This window comes from Schistocerca gregaria, chromosome 3 (assembly GCF_023897955.1).
Source record: "Schistocerca gregaria isolate iqSchGreg1 chromosome 3, iqSchGreg1.2, whole genome shotgun sequence".
NCBI lineage: Eukaryota > Metazoa > Arthropoda > Insecta > Orthoptera > Acrididae > Schistocerca > Schistocerca gregaria.
Genome location: NC_064922.1, coordinates 370,371,345 through 370,396,862, shown reverse-complemented (window position 1 = coordinate 370,396,862; position 25,518 = coordinate 370,371,345). Strand labels below are relative to the sequence as shown.

The 25,518-nt window shown below is 44.0% G+C and overlaps 1 non-coding gene across 1 annotated transcript; it reads right to left on the bottom strand.

Moving 5' to 3' along the window:
* Positions 1-814: 814 nt before the first annotated feature.
* Positions 815-889, bottom strand: Trnat-ugu (transfer RNA threonine (anticodon UGU)). Its single transcript has one exon. It is a non-coding gene; the product is annotated as a tRNA-Thr (tRNA).
* Between the last annotated feature and the right edge of the window lie 24,629 nt (positions 890-25,518).

Sequence of the window (25,518 nt, the reverse complement as noted above, 5' to 3'; positions counted from 1 at the left end):
AGAGCTCTACAGACGGTAGTGACATAAACGCTGCGGTCTGGAACAAAGTCGACTTTCTAATTCACCCCAAAGTAGGACCGTGTAGTTCAGGTCGAAAATCCCGGCAGGCTGGTCCATTTCAGGAACTATATTGTCGAAAAAGCATTGTCTCGCTCTTGACGCTTATGGCAACGTGCATTGCCGTGCTGATAGAAACAACCATTGCCTCCGAAATGTTCCTTTACTGTGCGTAGCAGAGAATGCTATAAAATTTGTTCATATCATTCCTCATTTTTCTTGCACAATTCGAGGATCACACGCTAAACAAGAAAAATACCTCCGTGCCGTAAAACCGTCTCCTCTGTGCTTCAATGGCATCACTACACATGATTTCAGGTAACATCCTGATGACAGGTAAAAACGCAAACCCTTCGATTCGAAGGCCGCAGGGTATAGTGCGATTCATCGCTCCAGATAATCCGCTTCCAGTCATCCACTTTCCAGTGACGTCGCTGTTTACACCATTTGCAGCGTCGCTTAGCATTGTTTACAGAAATTTGTAGATTATGCGGAGCTGCTCAACCAATCTACCCCGTTATTATTAAGTTTCTAAGCACAATTATTGTGCCAGCTGGACTCTGGAAGCACTTTTGAACTCACAAGTCATTTCTTCCGATAACTTCATGCACTTTCTTTTACTATGACTTTCTGCAACGCTCAACAACCAATGTCCACCAGTACATGAGGTCTGCTTGGTCTTGAAATGATAATGAAATCAAGACCCTAAGCTGTCTACAGGGGCTGTTATACATCAGCGGGGACAGTTGAAGATGTGTGTCCCCACCGGGACTCGAACCCGGGATCTCCTGCTTACATGGCAGACGCTCTATCCACCTGAGCCACCGAGGGCATGGAGGATAGTACGACTGCAGGGACTTATCCCTAGCACGCTCCCCGTGAGACCCACACTCCCAACATAACGTCCACACACTACATTCGGAGCGCCCCTGCCCATTACACTCATTACTTGCGGCAGACAATCTTACCGAGTCCCGTAAGAGTTCGGGCAATGTGTGTGCATCCAGCACGGAAGAAGAAGGTCAAAGGCCGGTTAGCCTTAACTACAGTACTGGCCATTAAAATTGCTACACCACGAAGATGGCGTGCTACAGACGCGAAATTTAACCGACAGCAAGAAGATGATGTGATATGCAACTGATTAGCTTTTCAGAGCATTCACACAAGGTTGGCGCCGGTGCTGGCATGGGGAAAGTTTCCAACCGATTTCTCATACACAAACAGCAGTTGACCGGCGTTGCCTGGTGAAACGTTGTTGTGATGCCTCGTGTAAGGAGGAGAAATGCGTACCGTAACGTTTCCGACTTTGATAAAGTTCGTACTGTAGCCTATCGCGATTGCGGTTTATCGTATCGCGACATTGCTGTTCGCGTTGGTCGAGATCCAATGACTGTTAGTAGAATAGAGAATCGGTGGGTTCAGGAGGGTAATACGAAACGCGGTGCTGGATCCCAAGGGCCTCGTATCACTAGCAGTCGAGATGACAGGCATCCTATCCGCGTGGCTGTAACGGATCTTGCAGCGACTCTCGATCCCTGAGTCAACAGATGGGGACGTTTGCAAGACAACAACCATCTGCAGGAACAGTTCGACAACGTTTGCAGTAGCATGGACTACCAGCTCGGAGACCATGACTGCGGTTACCCATGACGCTGCATCACAGACAGGAGTGCCTGCGATGGTGTACTCAACGACGAACCTGGGTGCACGAATGGCAAAACGTCATTTTTTCGGATGAATCCTGGTTCTGTTTACAGAATCATGATGGTCCTATCCGTGTTTGGCGAAATCCCTGTGAACGCACATTAGAAGCGTGTATTCGTCATCGCCATACTGGCGTATCACCCGGTGTGATGGTATGGAGTGCCATTGGTTACACGTCTCGGTCATCTCTTGTTCGCATTGACGGCACTTTGAACAGTGGACATTATCTTTCAGATGTGTTACGACCCGTGTCTGTACTCTTCATTCGATCCCTGCGAAACCCTATATTTCAGCAGGATAATGCACGACCGCATGTTACAAGTCCTGTACGGGCCTTTCTGGATACAGAAAATGTTCGACTGCTCCCCTTCCTGCACATTCTCCAGATGTCTCACCAATTGAAAATGTCTGGTCAATGGTGGCCGAGCAACTGGCTCGTCACAATACTACTCTTGATGAACTGTGGTATCGTGTTGAAGCTGCATGGGCAGCTGTACCTGTACACCTCATCCAAGCTCTGTTTAACTCAATGCCCAGCCGTATCAAGGCCTTTATTACGGCCAGAGGTGGTTGTTCTGGTACTGATTCCTCAGAATGTATGTACCCAAATCGCGTGAAAATGTAATGGCATGTCAGTTCTAGTGTAATATATTTGTCCAATGAATACCCGTTTATCATCTGCATTTCTTCTTGGTGTAGCAATTTTAATGGCCAGTAGTGTATATGAAGAATGTATCTGTTCTTTCGGACATGCCCTTCACGTCTCCACTTCTCAACCACATCACCACCTGTTGACTTGAGTAGCTCTAGAGGGACCGATATGTCCCTGCGGAATCTGTTACTAGATGACATCTAATCACAAATTCCCAATCGAAGTCAATGACCTCTCCTGTTCTACCCATTCAGCTGTTACTGCCCCTCTTCAGGCATCAGAACACACCCCCCCCCCCCCTCCCTTCTTTCTTACTGACATCTAGTGGTCTATTCCGCACATTGCATACAGTGGTCAAGATGCATCTTAACGAGCAGGCTGTCTAGCGATGAAAACTTCTGCCGCTACCAGGATTCGAAACGACTACCCCCTCTAGACCGAGCGCCAGTGCGCCGGCGTACATTAGCGCGATCTGCTGAGGCGGGAGACTGCCGCTAGCGTTACGCATTAAAATTAAGAGCGACAGTAGACAAGCCCGCCCACTGCCACTTGGTAGCTACACCGAAAGTAATAACGCGGGGATAATTACAAGGCAGCGGCAGGAGCGAGGCGGTCGTGACTTGCGGTAGGTTTATCGCGGCGCTAAGTGATCATGGCCCGGAGTGGCAGTGGGTTGGTTCAGCGTTATCTGCGGCAGACGCGCTCACCGTGAGCGCCGGGACGGGCGCCACCGCCACGTGTCTTATTAGCGGCCAGCCACACGCTGCCCATCAGCACGCGCGCCTGCCCCGTCTAATGGCGCCCCGAGCCGTGCTAACCACGGCCCCGCTGTCCGGTCAGCTTCTGGGATCCACGCCAACAGTATTTGTGCAGTGGGAATGTGCACGCTTGGTGCTGCAACAGTGCACAACAAAGGCCGGTAATCCGTGATTCGTGGGCAGCACAATGATTCGTGAAAAGCACGAGTTAAATCAAAATCGCTACGAGATGCAAAGCCGATTATAAACTCTCACAAAACCGTACTATGGAGATTCCAATCAGTTACCAAATCCACAGTACAATTGTCACTACGTTCACAATGACGATGCCGTTCTTTTTTTCTTTTTTCTACTTTTAGGCGTATAATACCGTCGGAGAATAAGGCCAGTACGGCCACACCTATATTGTCGCCAAATTATTTCAAGAGCATCCAATATAGATGTGGCCATTTCATTCTTACCACATGGGAGAGCTGGAAGTGTGCTATTGCAGCAGTGAAATTGTACCATTTTGTTTTCACGTTAGCAGAATCATTTTACTTCACCTAATATGTGATACCAGTTTGTCACTGATCTCACTTTTACTGTGTTTATTGTTTAAAGAACTGTGCTACTTGCTGCTGTCCACAAGTACTATGGCAAACACTAAAAACTCCTAGTTTCGCCTTTCTTTGGTTTACTCTACATTTCATATTCCGTAGACTGTTGATCACTTCAGCAACGCTAGGAACTGATTTAAACACTGTAGTCACAACACAAGACACTAAAACAAGAATTTCAAGACACGGATAAGTCCATTACCTACCACTTTAAGAAAGCTCCTATTCTATCCTACGATCTTAACTTTCAGTGCCACATTAAATATGGCTTTCTACTTTTAGGCGTATAATACCGTCGGAGGATAAGGCCACTACGGCCGCACACTATACTGTTGCCAAATTATTTTAAGAGCAATGTTGCAACGACGTTATAGCGGGAACTTCAAATTTTGATGGGAAAATAGGTGAATTGGACTACCTCCACTAACCAAACACCCTGCTCTTCCAACCGCGCTGGGTAGCCACGCGGTCTCGGGCGCCTTGCCTAGGATCGCGCGACTCCCCCTGTCGGAGGTTCAAGTCCTTCCTCAGGTATGGGTGTGAGCGTTTGCTGTCCTTATCGTAAGTTAGTTTAAGTTAGATTAAGTAGTGTGTAAGCCTAGGGTCCGATGACCTCACCAGTTTGGTACCATAGCAATATACCACAAATTTTCAAAAATTACCTCCCCTCCCAACTCCTCCCAACCTCTCCCCCACAAAATAGCGGGTAATTTTGGCAAGAAAGGTCACTTGGGCTACCTCCACAATTCTAAGAAAATGGCGGGAAAATTTTGGCGGGAAGAAGATCGCTTTGGCCACCTCCACTAACCTAAATCCTCCAACCACCACCTCTTCCTTGGAATTGGCGGGAAAAGGACTAACCCTGTGCTGGGCTGCTGCATAACATGCACATAAGTCTTTATTTTGCATGCAGTGATTATTTAAACAATTTGAGTTGTCATATGCAGTACCTACATCCAGTGTGTTCACCGTGAGGTTCAGAGTCGAACTGACCAAGACACAGTACTGCCACCAGAGGGCGCTGTCGTCCCATAGTGGACAGGGGAAAAATAGGGGGAAATGGAATGAGTCTGTGTCCAGCTCCTGGAGAGAGGAAGGAGTGTACTTTATTTATTTTCAGTGGGTAATTGGAACAATTTATTTAGTAATGGATTTCACATAGTTTATTATGCTGATACAAAACACTCCCCCTGACGTGCTTTGGTTCATAATAAATAGTCTACAGATTTGCAATATGGCCATAAATTATCGGAATAATGCAGTACACTGATGTAAAGACACCAAACTACTCGTAAATTTTCAAAATAATACATGTAGACTACCCTGAGAACACGCCTATTAACTATAAACTGTAGAATTAACGCACTGCACAACCTGCGGACCTGTTCAAAAAATAATTCAGTGTACTGATGCACAGACACATTCACTGTGTGCCGACCGGAGTGGCCGTGTGGTTCTAGGCGCTGCAGTCTGAAGCCGAGCGACTGCTACGGTCGCAGGTTCGAATCCTGCCTCAGGTATGGATGTGTGTGATGTCCTTAGGTTAGTTAGGTTTAATTACTTCCAAGTTCTAGGCGACCGATGACCTCAGAAGTTAAGTCACATAGCGCTCAGAGCCATTTTTGAGCTTCCCAGAATAACACAGGGTGCGTTCTTCCTAGCGATCCTAATGGGACAGTCCATCCCACATGAGAGATGCCTCTGGCCATGCACATATTTATCTAACCACCAAGCATATTTCAAAGACCAGCGCTGGCCTAATTGCCAAGTGAAGCATATTTCAAAGACCAGCGCTGGCCTAATTGCCAAGTGAGATGTTTCCCTAGCGACTCACCTGGGCAGGCGCAACTAAAAGGTTGTCAGGGTTATACTGACGTCTCATGTCTATAGAAATTAGAGCTAAGTCTTCCTCTCGGAAATCATAAAGTGTCGCAGAAATAGTTAACTCTCGCTTTTGCTGTTGTAGGAGCTTTCGTGATGTCTCAGCTTGTCTGCATGGAAATTCTTCCCTTAAAATGACTTCTTTACGAAAATAGTAGAGAATAACAACGAATGCATTCTTCCTGATGGTCCTAACGAGGCATCCCGTGTTGCTCTTCCTGGAATTCGTGATGTCCTGCTTTAAAAATATGTCTCACAAACGGTAAACGTTCTCACCGGTAAAAGCCTTCATCATGTATGTGCACACTTGCGAAAACACCGTTAATCATAAAAGCATTCTTATTGTTTGGAAAGAGAGCACTGTCTAAGCACAGATGGGTAAAATCAGAACAATTACACAAACAGAATTCGAAGCACTGCCCTGAATATGGCTGGAATTTTCGGTATCTTACTGGTCTGGAGATGTCCCAATGTCACAATGGTGAATGAGGGACAGCTTCCCATCAGAGATGGATGGCTTGTTTCAACTTGTCTTTGAACACTTGAACATCACATTACTCTCAGAACCTTCTATCGATACCTTGCCCCCATCTTGTTCAAACCAGTCTGTTGAGGTCCTGTGTCCTAGAACAAAGGATGTCTTGTGAATGAATGGAGTATTGAGATTGGCTCTTACTGAATTTACTCACCACATAACTGATGCTGATGATATGGGAGCACTGTCCGCCATTTTTCTTTGCAGATGAGACTTTCAGTGGCATATCGCCATTTAACACTGTCATTAAATCTTGCAAAAGTGGTCTACAGATCATGAAATACGGAAAGACATTCCCTCAAATAGACTGCTCTGCCTCTGACATTGGAAGCATGAATATTTCAGTGTGAAACTGATCTGCAAGCCCACTATATATCACCACGTATCGTGTCGACGTAGAAAACACATAATTCGTATTCTGCAAGAAACAATATCATCACTTCTGCATCCTGTATATAGCAAGCAACCACCATACACTCGTACATATACCACAAAGACAGATAGGATAAGAACACGAATCAAATAAAGTCCTCACAGTACTAAATATTTCCCTCGAGGTCGATGGGTCATCCACCGCAGACAACCGTCACAAGTCATCTGCCCCACACATGCACACCAGTCCGACGCATAACCAGAGCTCTCTCAGTGGACCAAGATCACTCTCCGAACTGTTGTACAAAGGCTGTCTCGGTTTCTCCTCGGCACAAAGGCGTTACTGTTTCTGGTCCAGATCTGCTTGCTTGCTTTCTACACCAGTCTCCAGACTCTGGGATTACGTGAGTTTGCCTGAATATCATACCATTTACGTGATACTTCTCGAAATCAAGCAAACAGCAGTATGTCAGCGATCACTTGCACTGAGTAAGCCCGAAGATATAGACTGGAAATTATTTTTCTAGAAACCCGAAACTCTAACGAAATGTAGAGTGCTGTAAACCATTTAGTAACTAGAAACTTATCCAGTCTGAGAAAATCTTTACGTGAAACTTCGAAAAAATAGAGGAAACTGATTTTTCCACTTGAGAAAACCGATGTTGGTGACATAACAGTTTCCATATCATTCCTATAATTTACAAAGTCAGCTGAGGTGCTTCTCATGTCTAGAGAACCAGCAAACGTGTCTTCCACCAGTCTTTCACCTGCTAGATGCACACACCACAATCTATGTTCTCTCAACCAAACAAAGGCGGGACATGTGCAGAAGCAGTCAACCAGACAATTTAAATGGGAGGGAATATGGTCCAGCGGAAACACACATCCACATTTTATTTTCTCAAATTTCCGAGGGGAACACGACCACGAAGGCTGGCCAACACATAGTGAGTATTGGTTCACTATTCAGCCATCTAGAGGGCGACACAGTTAAGTCAGCTACTTTCCTATACCCCATCCGATCTTTCCATTCGGACGGCTCCTGCCGTTAGCTTGAAACGTGAGTCATTCCCGCCACAGGCCACCGCAGCCACGTACTCATCGCACACCAGACAGAATCGTCCAAGGAAACCATATATATATTTTATCATTGTACTTACAATTAAATATTACGATCGCGATCTTAATTGGACGACATTCGACAATGAGCGAACAGGCGATCATAGTAGGCAAAACCACCCCTTCCTTCCGCCTCCTCGATTTCTGTGTCACCGTCTATGGCCGTCCTATCGCCCTCACCCCCCCCCCCCCTAAGTAACTTGGCGTCACCCTGGACCCCCCACCTCCCGACAATCCAAGCCAAGGCATGCTCCCGACTCCATCTCCTCAAGCTCCTTTCTGGCCGTACGTGGGGTCTGGACCCCTCCACCATCCTCCATACCTATAAATCCCTCATCCGCTCTATCCTCTGCTACGCCCACCCTGACTGGATCTCCACTTCCCCTACCTTTTACAAATCCCTTCAAATCCTAGAACGCCATGCTCTTCGCCTCGCCTATCGCATCCGTCTCCCCTCCCCCACACAGATCCTGTACGACCTTATTCCATACCCCCACCTCTTCCTTTTTCTCGAACGGATACAGATCCTCTACACCTCCAGTAAACTCGATCCTCCTCACTCGCTTGTCTCTCCCATCCTCTCCCACACCCATCTGCTGCCGCGCCTGTATTTCCACGTCCCACCTGCTCTCCATCTCTCCACTCTCCATACCCTCTCCCAAGGTGGTTTCCGCCAGCTCCCCCTCTCTGATGATGCCCTCCTCCTGTCCATCAACCCCTCATACCAACTTCGATGCTCCCTCCCTCTTCCTGTGTTTGTTCCTATGGGCACCCTCTCTCCCTTCTCTCCCCTCCCTCCTCCCTCCCTCCCCCCTCCTTCCCGGGCTTCCCCTACCCCATACCTTCATTCCTCCCATCTCCTCTGCCCTTGGCATCTTTGTTCTTCCCTCTCCCTCCCCCACCACCTTCTTCCCCTCTTGGCAGGTCCCCGGACTCGCACACGTAAAGTGGACATTCGCGCGCTGGAGATCATCGCCATCGTTTCAGTGTGTGTGCCGTCGTGTTTGTGCCTCAGTGTCTTTCGCCGCCCACGCTCCATCGTTCAAGTGTCGTCTCCACCATCAGTGTCCGTGTGCAGTTCCAAAAGTTTCGTTAGGTGTCTTCGCGTGTGAACGGCTCCGTGTTATTTGTTTCTGTGTCTACTGTTTTTTGCCCCCCACTTTGTTCAGTATCTTCCGTGTCTCCATTGTATTTTCTCTGTAAAACTTGTGGCTGAAAAGCAGCCTAGTGTGCTGCTGCCAGCCCACCCTATTGTAAAGTGTCAAATAACAATAAAGAAAAAAAGACAATGAGTGAGGTATCGGAAGTACCCCCTCTTGACGGCAGTGACTCCGGAAATAGTAGTTTCTGTGCAATTCATATAACCTGACATATCTTTCCAAGAAAACAAAAAAAAACTTTCTTTCGCTTTGCGGCTATCGCAGTATTCCATGTCAAATCCACACCTTCTGTACGACTGGACATAGTCATTTTCTTTGCACATGTCGCAACACACACTCACACACACGTACTTTATAATTCTGATGCTTACGGCGAACGTATCACACATCCCGTAATACTAAGTAAAATACTTCGCCAAACAATACTGAGCGAAAAACAGCGTTGGGTGGACTTGGCACGTAAGTTTTTCTTGTGAGTGGAACCACGTCTTAAAAAGAGAAACGTAACTGTCTTATAAGCCGCCAGATGTTAAGATCACCATCGCAACGACTATGTTACTGTCACAAGCGGTCTTGGTTCCACAGATGCTCATCCGTATCGCTAATGATACCCATATCAAAAACTATAGAAGCCTTATAAATCGAGGTACGGCATTATCTCCGAATAAAGTGGTTTTTACAGGCAAATACCGTGGCACTGAATACAGATAGTGATCGCCGGAGTGTGTATTAACAAACCAACAGTGCTGTTACACGTCACCGGCTGTGTAAGCCAGTAATAGAACCCCAGAGTTTAGAAAGTGATTCGGCTAAGGAACGACCTCATGCCGCCGCTAGATATTTCTCCAGTATTTGCAAAGCATTCTGTCTCGATGCCACCTCAGAGGTTCTGCGATACATCCACTGGGTCATAAGTGATGGTTGATTGAGAATAATCAAATCCAGTAGATGGTGTGCTGACTGAGGTCGTAAGAAATGTACACTGGCTTTTCAAATCTCTAGTGCTATTCTTTCCTGTAGAAATGCTGTCTGTGATTTCGGATCAAGTCTTTCCATTCAACCACGTACCTGTGTTGGATCATATGGAGAAGTCTTTTAATGGTTACAGTCATTGGTGAATCATATTTCTGGCGTTCTCATATCTCAAAACGAGTCACCTTTTTCGAACCCATCTGTTTGAGTAAAATTCCAACGAGGTTTTAGATAGTCCCTGTGCATCTTGGAACTACTTCTCAGACTCTGCACTGCCATCCCTACAGCTTTGCGAATGTGATTGTCCCAATTTAAGTCGGAACTGAGCAGAAGTCAGAGAAAGCTATATCTAACACATTCTCCAGCTCACATAGAAACGGTCTGAGTTAGAGCGACAGGAGCGAGTTTTGACAGTTCGGTGGAAATCGGAACATTTTGTCGTAGCTCTGCCGGCCATGTACAATGTGTAAGGTCAGTGCCAACGAAGCCGGCCTCTGCAACACGAGCTGGTATTATGACAGTACCAACAGTTACGGTGGTGTTTCTTATCGGAAAAATTAGGAAGACTCATCATCATTCAGGTACTGAAGTCCGAAGCAGATCCGCATCCCTCAGGGTCCATTCACGTCTATCACCCCAACATTCTGTCATTGAAAAAATGAAATGATCGTATGGCTAAGTTGGCCAGGAGGCCCCATGCGGGGAAATTCGGCCGCCGTATTGGAAGTTCTTTTTAGTTGACGTCACTTCGGCGACTTACGTGCGTCAATGACGATGAAAAACACACAACACCCAGTCATCACGAGGCAGAGAAAATCCCTGACCCCGCCGGGAATCGAACGCGGGACCCCGTGCGTGGGAAGCGAGAACGCTACCGCAAGACCAGTAGCTGCTGAGAATCTATCATTGTTAATCTGTACCGTCCAACAGAGAAAAATTACGAACTATAAAAGCTCCACTAACTTCATCCGATAGAAAACTCTATAAGATTTTTACCGAATCTCTCTCTCTCTCTCTCTCTCTCTCTCTCTCTCTCTCTCTCTTCAGACATATCGAAAACAAATACCGTCTGCATTCTGGCATCGAGCACATGCAGTGATCCTATTAAATATACAGGTATTGATATACTGGAGCAGGCGCCCAGTGATCGAAGTCACTTGCACAGACCAATGTACTGTGTCAATGTCCATACTGTAGGAGGATGATGACTGTATCCCACAGACTATACTGTCAGTCGCAACAGAGGCTCCCTGTATCGTTGTTTGAAACATTGATTTTTCTGCTGTAACATGCTTCGTACACTGCCATATATTTTGTTATTCCTACCACGACTTCGAGGTCTCTGTCAGGTTCTAATGTGACAAACCACGTTCTGATCTATTGCCTCTCACAGAAAACTAGACGTCGCACTGTGTAAATCATGTTGTTGCTGCTGCTACCACAACACACACACATACTTATACTCACACACACACACAAACCAACAACAACACACACACACTGAATGATTTTAAATAAAGGGCAGTCACAACATAAGGAAACTGGGGGAATTTTGGGGCGTTGTGGAGTGTCTCCAGACAGCTGTCCTAAGGTGACTGAATGCCTCTACATTTAAACTCATCTGTCATAGTGACGGGATACCTGATAAGCTTGTGTTCCATTTCGATTGATTCCTCACATTGCCATATTGCAGTGATGTACACAATCACTGTTTCGGCGCTAGTCATCCCCAGAAGGTGTTACCCCTCCACCAAGACACTTGCTCCATCTCAAACAAGAGATGTCAGTCAATCATTATGTGCTAATCAACAGCGTACCAGTAGGCGGATGGGATGGAAAAGGCACTGATAGTGCGAAAAGTTTTAGCAATTTTACAGTAATTTCAACACCTACCAATGATGTGACACCATGCTTCCCAATTTCCGTATCATCGCTAAATGGACAAACACAAACATACACAAAACAGAGAAAATGCGCTGCAGTTGTAGTATATGCGGGTGGAGGTGACTAGATGCATTCGAGTCCAGTGCTATACTACGTGGGCCACCCAGTAGAATAGTGCATCTACCCTAGGCATTGGCAGCTGTACTACATTTACAACCAATTTTAGAACACGGAACGAGAAGTTATGTCATGATCACATGGACAGAAGTGATATAAAATTGAAAACATTACGAAAAATGGCCGAAAATACGTATAAACTGATGGAAAATTCACTAAAATGCGGGGAAATTGAGGAAGCACTTGCCTGTCTTCTGGTTGGTGCAGAACAATTCTTGTACATGGAAACGAGTATGCGACAGCTAGAGGAAAACGAGAAAACGTTGACATGGAAGCATCGGGACCCAGGGAAACATTTTTTCGTCGAGGCAGTATTCTACTGTATGTCTATTGACGTAACAGTGATACACATGAGTTGACTGTTGTCTTAGATGCTTTCCTGTAAAAACACAGAACCATCTGCCTCTAAACTTACATGCATCTGCGTTAAAGGGTCGCTTTATAAAGGATTCATGCGAACATAATACAATTTCTGCTTCGTGGTCGGATGTGAACAGTGGACGCTATACATCTCCAGAAAGTTATAATACGCATGTAACACACAAAATCGATGTTTCAAGGAAGTAGTTTTTTCGTTTAACAGTTCGTTACAATAGTTTATCGAAGAGGATGTATGTCATGCGCTGGAAATATATTTATTACATTGGAATATTAACAGCGTTGCATTCCACACGACTAGTAAGTCGAAAACTGAAGCAATCTAACATTAGTGTAGAACCGTGTAGCCTTAGGAGTGTGTGTGTTTCTATTCTCTCTTACCAAAAGCTTCCTGGTACTGATTCCAGATGCCAGAACAACACTTTAGAACTGATAGCGTAGTTGGTTTTCGTAAAATTCTTCTAACTCCGTCTGGATCTAGATCATGCATGAAATGGAGAAAAAGTCTTGGTGGAGAGGCAACACCTTCTGGGAATGGCTAGCACCGAAACAGTGATCGCGTACGTGATTGCAATATGGCAATATGAGGAATCAACCGAAAAGGAACGCAAGCCCGTGACGTATCCCGACACTGTGACAGATGAATTTAAATGTAGAGACCGTCAGTCACCTTCGGACAGCTGTTTGGAAACACTCCACAACGCCGCAAAACTCTTCCAGTTTCCTGACGTTGTGACTGTCTTTTATTTTAAATCATTCTGTCTCTCTCTCTCTCTCTCTCTCTCTCTCTCTCTCTCTCTGTGTGTGTGTGTGTGTGTGTGTGTGTGTGTGTGTGTGTGTGTGTGCGTGTGTGTGTTTATGTGGTAGCAGCGGCAACAACATGAATTCCAAGCCGCGACGTCTAGTTTACTGTGAGAGGCAATGGATCAGATTGTGGTAATGTCAGTTTAGAACCTTACACAGACTTCGAAGTCGTGGTGGGAAAAACAAAATACAGAAAATACAGGATGTACATAAAATCCGGGAACATTTTCAATTATTTATTGCACAAAAACCAAACACTGTACAGATATTGTACATGTCATTTTTAAGAGAAATCCTGAAAGTTTTTATTTTTTTCATGCATACTGCCATAGCGTGGTTTGGTAATTTGCCGTTAGTCATGAAATGGCCTCCCCGATCACCAGGTCTCTCTCTGTGTGACTTTTTTTCTGTGGGCACACATTAAAGATCTGTTGTACGCGCCGCCCCTACCACGTGATATAGCACAGCTCAGGGAGAGAATATGGGAAGCGACTGGCACAATCGACGATGTCATTCTGGGACAGGTATGGTAAGAATTCGAGAACTGTATTGATGTCTGCTTGGTCACTTATGGTTCATATATCGAATGTTTGTAAAAACAACTTTAATAGTTACTCTTGAAAATGCAATATGTATGAAATCTGTACACTGTTTAGTTCTTGTGCAATAAATAATTGGAAGTGTTCCCGGACTTTATGTACATCCTGTATATGACAGTGTACAAAGTGTGTTACAGCAGAATAAAACAATGTTTCAAACAACGGTACAGGGAGCCTCTTTTGTGACTAGCAGTGTAGTCAGTGGGATACGGTCATCGTCTTTCAACAGTACTGGTGTTGACACTGTACACTGGTCTGTCCAAGCGACTTCGATCACTGACTGTCTGCCCCAATAGATCAATACCTGTATATTTAATATGATCACTGAATTTGTTTTGATATACCAGAAGAGAGAGAGAGAGAGTGAAAATCTTATAGACTTATAAAAGTTTCGATAAGATAGAGCGCTGCAACGATATCTGAAGTTGTTTTTTATTTATTTATTTACTGATCCAATTCCAAAGGACCAAACTGAGAAGCAGATCTCCGAGGCCATGGAACGTGTCAGTACATGAATTAACGTAGAAGTAATAACAGATGAAAATAAAATGTTTACCCAAAAAAAGTCAAGCCGTAAGTATAAGTAAATGCAATCATCAACATAACATAAGACTCAGCTTACGTCTTCAGGGAACTCCACAGTAGAATAGAAGGAGTGACCCATGAGGAAACTCTTCAGTTTCAATTTGAAAGCACGTGGATTACTGCTAACATTTTTGAATTCTTGTGGTAGCTTATTGAAAATAAATGCAGCAATATACTTCACACCTTTCTGCACAAGAGGTAAGGAAGTCTGATCCAAACGCAGGTTGGATTTCTGCTGAGTAGTAACTGTGTGAAACCTGCTTATTCTTGGGAATAAGCTAATATTGTTAACAAGTAACGAAAGTAAATAGTATACTCATTGAGAGGCAGATGTCAAAATACCCAGACTGATGAACAGGGGTCGACAAGAGGTTCACGAACTTACACCACTTACTGCACGAACCGCCCGTTTCTGAGCCAAAATTATCATTTTAGAATGGGAAGAGTTACCCCAAAATATAATACCATACGACTTAAGCGAATGAACATAAGCAGAGTAGAGCAATTTTCATGTCGAACGATCACTTACTTCAGATACCGCTCGAATAGTAAAAATGGAAGCATTAAGTCTCTTAACACGATCCTGAACGTGGGCTTTCCATGACAGTTTACTATCTATCTGAACATCTAGGTATTTGAACTGTTCAAAAAAATGGCTCTTAGCACTATGGGACTGAACAGCTGAGGTCATCAGTCCCCTAGAACTTAGAACTACTTAAACATAACTAACCTAAGGATATCACATATATCCATGTCCGAGGCAGGATTCGAACCTGCGACCGTAGCGGTCGCGCAGTTCCAGACTGAAGCGCCTACAGCAGCTCGGCCACATCGGACGGCTTGCACTGTTCAGTTTCAGTAACTATATACCCATTCTGTGAAATTATTTACTGTGATTTAGCGTTAGTCTGTTTTCTGCAAGCCATGAGCTTATGTCATGAACTTCACTATGTGAAACCGAGCCAATGTTTCACACAACATGCTTTACTACCAAGCTAGTGTCATCAACAAACAGAAATATTTACCGTAAAATTTACCCGTAATACTAGAGTACATATCATTTATATAAATAAGGAACAGGAGTGGCTGCAACACTAATTCCTGAGGCGCCCCCACATTTGACCATACTTCTCGCAGACCCCAATCACAGCCATTCTCAACACTGTGAATAATGACATTTTGCTGTCTGTTGTTGAAGTAAGAGGGGAACCACTTGTGAGCTATTCCCCGCATTCCACAATGGTCCAACTTCGGGAGCAATATTTTGCGATCAACACAATCAAACGCCTCAGATAAATCAAAAAATATGCCTTGCGTTCGAAACCCATCCAATACTTCACAGTCATTAAACGACTTCTAAAGCCGAACTGTACATTTGATAGAAAATTATGTGATATAAAATGACCAATTATGCTTACACACACACAGCCTTTTCAATAACACTAGCAAACACTGCTGGCATAGAAATAGATCTAAAATTGTCTACTATATCCCTTTTTCCCTTTTTATAAAGCGGCTTTACTACTACTTTACTCGATCAGGAAACTAGCCACTCCTAAAGGAAAAAATTACAAATATTGCTAAATACAGGGTTAACATGTGCAGCCAGTACTTTAATAATCAGCTAGGCACTCCATCGTATCCACGAGAGACCTTAATCGTCAGCGTTTTAATTATTTCCTCTTTCTCCCCCATGTCTATATCACAAATATTTCAGACATCAATCTCTGTTAGGCATTTGACAGGAGAGATATATGATTCCCTCTAGAAACTAAATTTTTATTTGATTCACCAGCAATGCTCAGAAATTATTGTTAAATACTGTACATATATCTGATTTATCAGTACAGAAATATTTTTACTACCAAATGACTTTATATTGTCGACCTTGTGCTGCTGACCAAACACTTCCTTCTCATTTGACCATACGGTTTTAATTTTATCCTGTAAATTAGCTACTCTATTTACGTACCACATATTCTTTTCCTTCCTAATAACATTCCATTCGGATCCCGGGCGGGGACTACTAAAGAGGATGTCGTTATCAGGAGAAAGAAAACTGGCGTTCTACGGATCGGAGGGTGGAATGTCAGATTCCTTAATCGGGCAGGTAGGTTAGAAAATTTAAAAAGGGAAATGGATAGGTTAAAGTTAGATATAGTGGGAATTAGTGAAGTTCGGTGGCAGGAGCAAAAGACTTCCGGTCAGGTAACTACAGGGTTATAAACACAAAATCAAATACGGGTAATGCAGGAGTAGGTTTCATAATGAATAGGAAAATAGGAATGCGGGTAAGCTACTACAAACAGCATAGTGAACGCATTATTGTGGTCAAGATAGATACGGAGCCCACGCCTACCACAGTAGTACAAGTTTATATGCCTACTAGCTCTGCAGATGACGAAGAAATCGAAGAAATGTATGAAGAAATAAAAGAAATTATTCAGATAGCGAAGGGAGATGAAAATTTAATAGTCATGGGTGACTGGAATTCGTCAGTAGGAAAAGGGAGAGAAGGAAACGTAGTAGGTGAATATGGATTAGGGGTAAGAAACGAAAGAGGAAGCCGTCTGGTAGAATTTTGCACAGAGCATAACTTAATTATAGCTAACAATTGGTTCAAGAATCATAAAAGAAGATAGTATACATGGAAGAAGCCTGGAGATACTGACAGGTTCCAGATAATGGCAAGACAGAGATTTAGGAACCAGGTTTTAAATTGTAAGACATTTCCAGGGGCAGATGTGGACTCTGACCACAATCTATTGGTTATGAACTGTAGATTAAAACTGAAGAAACTGCAAAAAGGTGGGAATTTAAAGAGATGGGACCTGGATAAACTGACTAAACCAGAGGTTGTACAGAGTTTCAGGGAGAGCATAAGGGAACAATTGACAAGAATGGGGGAAAGAAATAGAGTAGAAGAAGAATGGGTAGCTTTCAGGGATGAAGTAGTGAAGGCAGCAGAGGAACAAGTAGGTAAAAGGACGAGAGCTAGTAGAAATCCTTGGGTAAGAGAAGAAATATTGAATTTAATTGATGAAAGGAGGAAATATAAAAATGCAATAAATGAAGCAGGCAAAAAGGAATACAGACGTCTCAAAAATGAGATCGACGGGAAGCGCAAAATGGCTAGCAGGCATGGCTAGAGGACAAATGTAAGGATGTAGAGGCTTCTCTCACTAGGGGTAAGATAGATACTGACTACAGGAAAATTAAAGAGACCTTTGAAGAAAAGAGAGCCACTTGTATGAATATCAAGAGCGCAGATGCAAACCCAGTTCTAAGCAAAGAGGGGAAAGCATAAAGGTGGAAGGAGTATATAGAGGATCTATACAAGGGCGATGTACTTGAGGACAATTTTATGGAAATGGAAGAGGATGTATATGAAGATGAAATGGGAGATAGGATACTGCGTGAAGAGTTTGACAGAGCACTGAAAGGCCTGAGCCAAAACAAGGCCCCGGGAGTAGACAACATTCCATTAGAACTACTGACAGCCTTGGGAGAGCCAGTCCTGACAAAACTCTACCATCTAGTGAGCAAGATGTACGAGACAGGCGAAATACCCTCAGACTTTAAGAACAATATAATAATTCCAATCCCAAACAAAGCAGGTGTTGACAGATGTGAAAATTACCGAACAATCAGTTTAATAAGCTACATTTGCAAAATACTAACGCGAATTCTTTACAGACGAATGGAAAAACTAGTAGAAGCCAACCTCGGGGAAGATCAGTTTGGATTCCGTAGAAATATCAGAACACGTGAGGCAATACTGACCCTACCACGTATCTTAGAAGCAAGATTAAGGAAAGGCAAACCTACCTTTCTAGCTTTTGTAGACTTAGAGAAAGCTTTTGACAATGTTGACTGGAATACTCTCTTTAAAATTCTGAAGGTGGCAGGAGTAAAATACAGGGAGTGAAAAGCTATTTACAATTTGTACAGAAACCAGATGGCAGTTATAAGAGTTGAGGGACATGAAAGGGAAGCAGCGGTTGGGAAGGGAGTGAGACAGGGTTATAGCCTCTCCCCGATGTTATTCAATCTGTATATTGAGCAAGCAGTGAAGGAAACAAAAGAAAAATTCGGAGTAGGTATTAAAATCCATGAAGAAGAAATAAAAACTTTAAGGTTCACCGATGACATTGTAATTCTGTCAGAGACAGCAAAGGACTTGGAAGAGCAGTTGAACGGAATGGATAGTGTCTTGAAAGAAGGATATAAGATGAACATCAACAAAAGCAAAACAAGGATAATGGAATATAGTCGAATTAAGTAGGAAGTAGGAAGTGTAGCCATGTATGGAAGTGAATCACGATAAATAGTTCGGACAAGAAGAGAATAGAAGCTTTCAAAATGTGGTGCTACAGAAGAATACTGAAGATTAGATGGGTAGATCACATAACTAATGAGGAGGTATTGAATAGAATTGGGGAGAAGAGGAGTTTGTGGCACAACTTGACAAGAAGGAGGGACCGGTTGGTAGGACATGTTCTGAGGCATCAAGGGATCACCAATTTAGTATTGGAGGGCAGTGTGGAGGCTAAAAATCGTAGAAGGAGACAAAGAGATAAATACACTAAACAGATTCAGAAGGATGTAGGCTGCAGTACGTACCGGTGGATGTAGCAGCTTGCACAGGATAGAGTAGCATGGAGAGCTGCATCAAACCAGCCTCAGGACTGAAGACCACAAGAACAACAACAAGTTCAACAGCTTGTATATTAAGTTGGCTACAGTCTAAAACACATAAAGAAATAGGCCCTACTTTAATATTTCAAACGGTTTCGACTTTATTGAATATAGTTTTCATTTCTAGTACTTGACAGCTAATAAGTTTATACAGTAAAATATTTGTACTGATAGACATCGGACTAATGTTAACAGTTTGTACGTGTAGTAGGCTACAGCGAAAAAAGCTTCGTGAAAAAGCCCTTTTTTAAAAATTATGTAGTTGTTTTATTTCAAATGATTTCTGGTTTATAGGAAACATTTTTCGTGTGTAGCACTTGACAGCTAATAAAATGTTAATTGTGCGCAAAATCGTTTTTCTCTGCCTGTACAATTGCATTAACAAGTTGGATTCTCAGCTATAAAGTAGCAAAAATGATTGTACGTTTTAGCGCTAGCCGAGGCAATGGGTACTGACGCACAGGCTGACGTCACACGGCCAGTGATGTGGCCTTATTCCCAGGTGGCGTTGGCCATCTTTGGCAAATATGGCGGCGACCTGAGGAGACGTACCATTCTTCCAATGTTTACGAAACCCACAGATGTGTTACTCCTGGCGTCTTCACGTGGTGAACTAGCGGGTATGACGCCACGTCATGACTGGTAGTGGTTGCGGGAAATCTGACGTCATAACACTACGTCACGGACACCCTGCGCCCTAATTATCCTAACGTGTTACCTCTCATGCAACGGTATCGTGGTGCCATTTTCCAGCAGAACAGTGTTCGTCCAGTCGTGGCACACACCCCTATTAACTGTCTGTTTGATATTCAGATGTTCCAGGCGCAGCAAGATCCCCAGATATATGACCTGTAGATCTGTATTGGACCAGTTCGGACATTTACCCTGTCCAATGCCAGTATCCAGAATATCTATGACCACCTTGTCTCAGAAGAGGATTCGATGGCATTATGACACGTCTCCTAACCAAAAGCAGATCAGCGAAGGTTCAAAGTCATAGTGATAAGCGGGGTAATACTATCAAGTTCTTTGTAAATTTGCTTAGATTATGTAATCATTGGAATAACATGATATATCCTTTCTACATGTAAAGTATGTATTCGTTTCCTCCTCGTCTTCTGGATGCTTCGCTCTTTTTGTGAGTCATATGTCACGTAAAAACCGTAAATATGCTCTCATGAGCTAATAACAGAGAACTGATTCCTCTCAGATTGACTTACAATATTTTTCTTTTCTTTCTAACACTGCGCTGTAATTAAATACCAGCGACACACACGAGTTCAGCTGCATCTTCTTCCTCGGTCTGGCCATCGGCCGGCAGGTTTACCGTGCCCGGCTCTTAGCAACCAGTCACAAAAGGAGAAATGTCGCTCGGCGACATTTAGCAGACAAAATAACCGCAGTTACGTGGTTTCATTTATCAGTTTACCTTAATACATTAACATTGTTACTTAAACATAATATAATCTCACTTAATGTTACTCAGCTCTCCAGGAACGTAGGGTACCGTAAAATTTTGCCCACTACATACATTTGCTAAGGTGGAAATGAGAGGGATGAGAATTTTGTGGGTACGTAAGACAGTGCTAAGTTTTAGTCCCTACTTTCGGTCGGTTAGCAGTTTCAGTTCATTTAGGGTTGGTTTGTTTGGGGGAGGAGACCAGACAGCGAGGTCATCGGTCTCATTGGATTAGGGAAGGACGGGGAAGGTAGTCGGCCGTGCCCTTTCAAAGGAACCATCCCGGCGTTTGCCTGGAGGGATATAGGGAAATTACGGAAAACCTAAATCAGCATGGCTGGACGCGGGATTGAACCGACGTCCTCCCGAACGTGAGTCCAGTGTGCTAACCACTGCGCTACCTCGCTCGGTGGCTAATTTAGGCTTTCTTTTCCATGAGTAGCAGGCGAAAATTACAAATCAGCTTTTGATCGAGTGTTAGCCGAAAGTATTTCAGAGTTTTAGATAGGAGAACTGCACAATTATGGATTGTGTGGTAGATGTCTGAGGGACGAAAACCTCGAATGGCTTTTTCTATCATTATAGCCTTCCCTAGAACGTGATAAAAACAAAATTTCATTGATTTCAAGTCTGTCTCTGTCCGTGGTCGGAAATGCTGACCATTCAGTCTTAAGGGGAGGTTTACTATCTTTCCGTTCAAAAAATTGATTTTTTTAAATTGCATATTTGAATCCATAAACGTGTTTAGAATCCACCCCTGAAACGGTTTTTCCGAATACGGAACGGAAGTGTTTGTTATTCGCGGTGCCAGAAATCGCCCTTTTCCACGCGCCAGTTTTGTTTTCTTTCGGAGGACGAGTTGTTGTACCGGTGTTTGGGAGGAAACACACAAAATTCATTGAAAGTTTGAACGCGTGTGTTTGGAAGTTAGTCCCCCATTCTGGTGCGAAGACTGTGGAGATTGCAACTTTCCTGGCAGTGAGCAGCTTCAACCGTGGGTATTCAGCAATTATGAAGATCATGACAACGATGGACGACGCCCTGGGACTGCATTCGGCGCAGTTCGCCAAGCATTCGGACGACCACCGGATTCAAGCGGCCGAATACCGCTTGTCAGAGGCTGTACGAGCGGCTCTGGAGCAGCGCAGGATGGCCCAGATCAAGCAGAATGCCCTCTATGGGGAAGAGGAAGGACTAGTTTATGTACCCGGAATAGCAGATTGAATGTACGTTGCATAATATTGCGTTTATATGTAGTCAAAACTTCAAACGCGTTTTTCTCGAAATGACATTTTTTTATCACGCGGTATGGTAACTTCAAATGTACTGAACCGATTGGCATGATTCTTTGATTCCGACGAAGCTAACTAAATTGTCTAGAAGTTGTACCACTTTTATTCCTCGACTATAAATATTTTTACTTGGCTGACGAAGTCGAAAAATCGATGAAAAAACCCTATTTCTTTCCAAATGGCCGCCATTTTGCATCCTATGGTCCAAATAATTTAAACGAGGCACGACTCCTAAAGGATCTTATATACTTCCCTAACGTCAACTCGATTTTGTTTTCACACGAGCCGGCTGACCTGTGACATACCGCGTGGAGGTCTACGTCGAGATTTTGCTTCGTTCCGACGGCACTTCCGTCTTTCCTCTTCGACATTTCCAGTCGAAAAAAAATGGTTCAAATGGCTCTGAGCACTATGGGACTTAACATCTGTGGTCATCAGTCCCCTAGAACTTAGAACTACTTAAACCTAACTAACCTAAGGACATCACACACATCCATGCCCGAGGCAGGATTCGAACCTGCGACCGTAGCAGTCACGCGGTTCCGGATCCAGTCGAAAAACTTCCAGTTTGTAAAGGAAATATCAATAAATATTTTGACCATATTTGATACTGATATCTATAACACATCTCGAGAAAAAATACTCAAAGAACATGTTTTTTTCAGGCCAACGTTAGTAAACCTCCCCTTAACTCAGCGTTTACTTCTCGCTGTCTTGCGAAGCGGGTGAACCGCCGCGCAGCCTGTTTAGACGACACAGCCCAGCACTCAGGCCAGCGATGTTATTTGGCGCATAATCGCTGTCGTTTGGAAGTATTAATGTCCCGTACTTCGGCACTAAATTTAAACTTCGCCGCCTAGCTTCCGCCAGTTGCCGCAGTTTATAAACCAGCTGTAAGTTTATGGCCGCTAAGTGGCCAATATGGAAGTTGTGTACCGAGAAAGAAGCAGTTATTAAAACCGCACACGCTAACGACGCTGTTCATATTCTCACCTACTTAATATGCTGTTAACGGAAATAAGCGAAGTTCGGCGCGAAAATAAAACTTCCGAAAGAGTAACACATTCGCGCATAACATCATCTATGACGAACTTTTTTTTTACCTTCTGCTGGTTAATGACTTGTTGCAGAATTCTCCACAAATTTGGATATTCAGCCTTAGACTACCACATATGCCTCATTTGTTTCATGGTTTAGTTTTCACATCTTCCATTAAGTCATCGACTAAACGTTTTTGTTTCAATGTCGTGGAATCCTGTAGATAATTCCCTTTGCCCTTACTGCATTACTTCGGCTTGCTATCTGCCCAGATCGTCTAAATTATCATTTCATAACAGTTACTAATGTACTCTCAGCAATAGTACAGCAAAGTACTACTTGCCACACATCGCACTTAAATGCGGTATTGAATCTTGCCGAACCACTGACACCACAATCCAAGCTGGAGGTCAGATTGCACTTAAACGAGGTACTGAACCGTAGAATGCCACAGACGTTAGAAAAATGATGGTGGCGGGAAATTTAAAAAATGCAAGATGGCGCTGGCTCACAAACCCTCTTATCTGTGCTGTGATAGCTGTACGATCTGCCACTGCTGCCCCTTCAGTATGACGATTCTGGCCGGCTTCTGTGCTGCGTGATGTTCAGAATGTTCACGTGACCATAGATACCAGCATCATGCCCAACTGACGGAGCACGTCCGACTTGTGTGACAGTTCTCCCAAAGGGCCATTCCACCACTCAGAAGGCCACAATCTGACCTCTTTCAAACTGTAGGAAGCATAAGTCCGTCTCGTGTCATAGTTGTCGGTTTGCTGCACGCATTTGCACCTCACTGAGCTGAGTATCCCCTATAAAAGGGTAGACACAGATGGCGTACTTGAAGCTATGGGAATACGCTGTCCGTTGGCGGACGACGTTGAAACCATTTCACTACGTCTGCTATCACAAAGGTGGCCTATGCCATAATCAGATAAAGCCCGACGTAGACTTTCCAGGTGTGTATTGCAAATGTGTTCTTTGTGTGATTTCCTCAAAACAAGTAAGCAGAACGAGCAATACAGATAATATTCTTCTCTAGTGTGCAGCCGGATCATAAAGTCATCTTGACACAATATTTTCGCGCTCCAACTGGCCGCCATCTTTAGGTGAGAGTGCTGGTATACGATCTCGCCGGAAGTGACTTCTCAGCGCAAGCGGCAGCATCTACATAGGCCGCAGAGAAATTGCCTTAACTGCCCTCTAGCGCAAGGAAACACAGCGCCCCAGTGGTGGAAACAGGCGAAATCGAGATATCACTATCAAAAATTAAAAATTATTCCGACGATCGAACCACAGACCGTTGTTATTTAATGTCTGATAACACAGGGTTCTAAGTCTTATTTATAAGGTAACCCTTTCCATCACTTTCCACCTCCATGGTAAACTTGATGCTAGGATACAGGGAATTAAAATGATCTAGGAGGCGGTCAAGAGCTTCTCTGCCATGAGACCACACTATAAACGTATCGTCGACGTATCTCCAGAAATTGGTTGGTTTTAAAGACGCCGTCTTGAGCGTCCTCAAAATCCTCCACAAAAAGATTGGCGACTATTGGGGACAATGGGCTCCCCATAGCTACTCCGTCAGTCTTTTCAAAATATTTGTCATTGAATAAAAAGTACGTCGACATCATCACATGGTAACAAAGCTTTTTTGTTTCCTCATCCAGTGTCTCACCAATTAACTGCAAGGATTCTTCCAGAGGTTCAAATGGTTCAAATGACTCTGAGCACTATGGGACTTAACATCTATGGTCATCAGTCCCCTAGGACTTAGAACTACTTAAACCTAACTAACCTAAGGACAACACACAACACCCAGCCATCACGAAGCAGAGAAAATCCCTGACCCCGTCGGGAATCGAACCCGGGAGATTCTTCCAGAGGAACCCTGATAAAAAGTGACGCGACATCAAAACTCACAAGCAAATCCCAGGGACTAAGAGACAAGGACTTCAATCTCTGAATAAACACCATAGAATTGAGAATGTGATGTTCGCATTTACCGACGTGAGGGCCAAGAACAGATGCTAAATGCTTGGCTAGATTGTAGATAGGAGCACCCAAATTACTCACGATCGGACGAAGCGGGACCCCTTTCTTATGAATCTTGGGTAGACCGTATAATCTCGGCGGAACGGCAGCACCAGCACGAAGTTTTTTGAAAACGTCGTCAGGTAAAGAACTCTTCTTCAGCAGTGAAAGCGTCTTCCGTTTTATCCGTTCAAATGGGTCATCCTGCAATCTTCGGTATGCTGAGTCCTTCCAAGGGGTGTGATCGCTTTGGCAAGGGACTGGGATTGGGAGTGGCATAGGGATGTACAAGGATGTTGAGGAGATTAGGTGGGTGATAGAATACCTCTTCAGGAAGGGTTAGAAGGGTCTGAGGTAGGATGTCCCTCATTTCGTGGCATGGTGATAGGTAATCAAAGCCCTGACGAAGAATGGTGTTCAGTTGTTCCAGTCCAGGGTGTTATTGGGTGAATGAAGAAGGCACTCTTTCGTAGCTGATACTTGGAAATGACGGATTAAGGACGTGAGAGGAAATGGCTCGGGCCCTGGTATGAACTGCCGCAGATGGCGGTCATATGTGTGTGCAATGTACTTGCTTGTGTGAATAAATGTGTGTGTGTTTCTTTCTCTGACGAAAGCTTTGACTGAAGGCTAAGGTGTACGTGTCTTTTCGTTGTGTCTGTCTGCACTTAACATTTCATCTTTACATAGAGTAGCAATCTATTTCTTCCTTACAGTGTTTGTATTATAGTGATATATTTTTGTAACAATTTTTGTGA